Genomic DNA, 2,851 nt, shown 5'->3' with positions numbered 1-2,851 from the left:
GTGTCTTACCTTATGCTGATAGTAATCCAAATGTGTTCTTTCGCTCAGGAGTAACACTGATGAAAGTTTTCATCATGTATGGAATGTCCAACTTTTCCACGATGTCTCCGTGAACAGGGAGCAGGGTCAGCCTCTCCTGGGACATGCTCATCTTTGGTGTTTCTTCTTCAGGTTTGCTGCTAGCATGGCTAGCGGTAGCTTCCTCCTCTTCGGTTAGGTCAGTGGTGGGTGCGACAGGAGTAACATCTTCGTCATCCTCTCCACCTGGGGCCAATTGCACCAACAGGGCTTAAGACTGGGTATAAGCTAAGTCGGTCATAACTTTACGACCTAACAGCTACGCCGGTTGCACCAAGAGGGCTTAAGCCTTCTTTTCACTAAGCCCAGGCGTAACTCTTACGCCTGGTCAGGAGGAGGCGTAAAGTGCCTGTGCCTGTAACAAAGATCTCCATCTATCAGCGGAGACCTGCTGTGATTGAGTCCTCACGGTCGTCAAAGTCGCCTTCGAAGCATGACGTGCGATTATAACGACCTAGTTGTGGCTTAGCCTTCCCAAATGTTGAGGGTCCTTTTTTAGAATTTAATACATAGAATTGGGAACGTTACATTCAATTTCATTCAGACTGCCTGGCACTCAATCGCCACCATTTTCCCCCGGAGCTTCCACAGGAGGAGGGAGGGTGGGAGGAGGGAGGGTGTAGTGACGCACATACAGTAGTGGCCATATGGCACAGTGACGCTCCAAGCAGGTCGCAAGGCACATTTTTGGGCCAATCAGGAGGCATTCCCCGGCAATTCACATGGACGCGCTTTGCTATGCCCGACATAGTTACGACCAGGCATAAACCGTGTTGGTGCAACCGGCATAAATCCACTCTTAAGATTGGTCTTAACAACGACCGGCATAGAGGAGTTACTGTATGACCAGGCATAACTAAGCCCTGTTGGTGCAACTGGCCCCTGGTGTCTATCTTAGTAGCTCGCACCTTTACTATGTCAGTGTGCGCGCTTGAATGTGGCCCGCCTTGGTTTTCGGCAGGAGGTGTCGTGTCGCGTGTCGCAAAGTGTGTCCTCGCTCTCAGTATTGGAAACTTCTCTTGGTTTTGATGTCGTCCAGGATCTGCTGCAGCTCCTCGTCCTCAAAGCGGCCCTCCAGGCTGGGGATCAGGGCCTTGGCCTCCTCGGTGGCCTCGGGACACAGATTGGCCAAACTGGCCAACTCAAACTTATGGAGCTTCTTCTGCAGGAGGAGACCTCGCACAGCAGCGATGGTCTCTGGGTTGTGGAAGCGGCTGAAGCGGGCCGTGGAATTCAGCGTCTTTATGAAGACGTGAGACAGCTCCTGCTCATCCTCGGCGCCCTCTATCTGCTGACTGCGGTGCTGCAGCAGCAGGTGCACCTCTGAGTTCAGCAACGTCTCCTCATTCTCAAACTCTCCAGGGAAAAGCAGCCGCGAAGCATCTTCCTCCACATCACCGACACGAGGTCGTGGTGCACCACCTCCAGCCGCCATGACACTCACAAGCTAACAGTTGGCAGCAAGCTAACAGCTAGAACAAGCTAACAGTTATCTGTCTGGCTAGTTAAAAGGTGGTTTAGCCGTTTTGTCTTCACCAACACAGGACAGGATCTCAACGCAGCACGGGACCAAGCACGCAAAAATTTGCATAGAATTAGTGATGTCGAGATCACGAATTGCCAGAGACTTATAGCCTCTGTAGGGAAGAAGTTCACTAATGATGGCACAATGTCTGACATCATCAGTGTGTTATAAATCAATGATTATATCACTTGTGTGTATATAATTGATTTCACCAGTGATGTCACCTGTCCACTCGATGATGTCATCAGTGATGTCACTCAAGCAATTACAATCTAATCTAACTACTATCATAGGGCAGCGTTTAATCCTATAATAGGGTGGCATTCGAGTGTGTGTGTGTGTGTGTGTGTGTGTGTGTGTGTGTGTGTGTGTGTGTGTGTGGCAGGTGCAGGACAAATCAACTACTTGAGAAACATGGTAAAACAATGTCCACACAGCGCACACTAAGGATTATGCTCCCGGTCAGTTTAGTTTCGATCAAAGGATCGGATGAGGAGAAACAGACAGTTTACCATGCAGCTCTTTTCATGTGCTTATAATATCAGCACGAGGATTTAATATTTGCTTAATATTTCTGGACTTATGAGTCAGTGGTGCTCCAGAGTGAGTTTAGGAAGCGTATTTGTTCTCTCCTGTGGTCCCCTATAATCTCTATACTATTTCTATAATATTCCTGTAGGGACTTGTGCTGCACCGTCATAAACTCAATCATGAGTTTATGTACTGTTGGAATTGATCCAAGTTTCCTTAAGGTCAAAGTTCCTCCTCATAAAAGCAGGAGGGGAAAATGGTTTGCAGACAGGTCCCCTGTCCCCATTTGACATTTCTGCTGAGGTCACACACAAAAGTGTCGACAGTTCAGTTATCTAAAAGTAAGATGGACGTTTATTTCCATGCCTATTGTGGTTAAGAGGTGTTGCGTCGTCTCTCGTCTCAGTAAAGGCGTTGTGGTTAAGGTGCCGTCTTTTAGTCCCCATGAGGACATAAAGAACAGAGGTTAAGCATGCATGGTTTAACCACAGGGTTTTTCCACTAGTTTAGTTATACGCCTGTGACGCATGATATGCATTTTGAGAGCTGACGCCTGTGACGTATGAGATGCTGAATGTGTGTGTGTAGGTGTGTGCACAGGATGTTCTCTGAGTGTGTGCGTGTATGTGTGTGCGCAGGACGTTCTGTGTGCATATGTATGTATGTGCACGTACACAGTTTGAGCCACCTGTTTGCACACCCCCCAGGAAGATAAGC

At 48.3% G+C, this 2,851-nt stretch overlaps 1 pseudogene across 1 annotated transcript; it reads right to left on the bottom strand.

Moving 5' to 3' along the window:
- Nucleotides 1-1,078: 1,078 nt before the first annotated feature.
- LOC310781923 (DNA-directed RNA polymerase II subunit RPB4 pseudogene) lies at nt 1,079-1,513 on the bottom strand (annotated as a pseudogene). Its single transcript has one exon. The product of its transcript is annotated as a DNA-directed RNA polymerase II subunit RPB4 pseudogene (transcript).
- Between the last annotated feature and the right edge of the window lie 1,338 nt (nt 1,514-2,851).

Source organism: Poromitra crassiceps, assembly GCF_964638095.1.
Source record: "Poromitra crassiceps genome assembly, chromosome: 9".
Classification (NCBI taxonomy): Eukaryota; Metazoa; Chordata; class Actinopteri; order Beryciformes; family Melamphaidae; genus Poromitra; species Poromitra crassiceps.
Note: the sequence above shows the minus strand (reverse complement) of the source record. Positions and strands in the feature narration are given on the sequence as shown.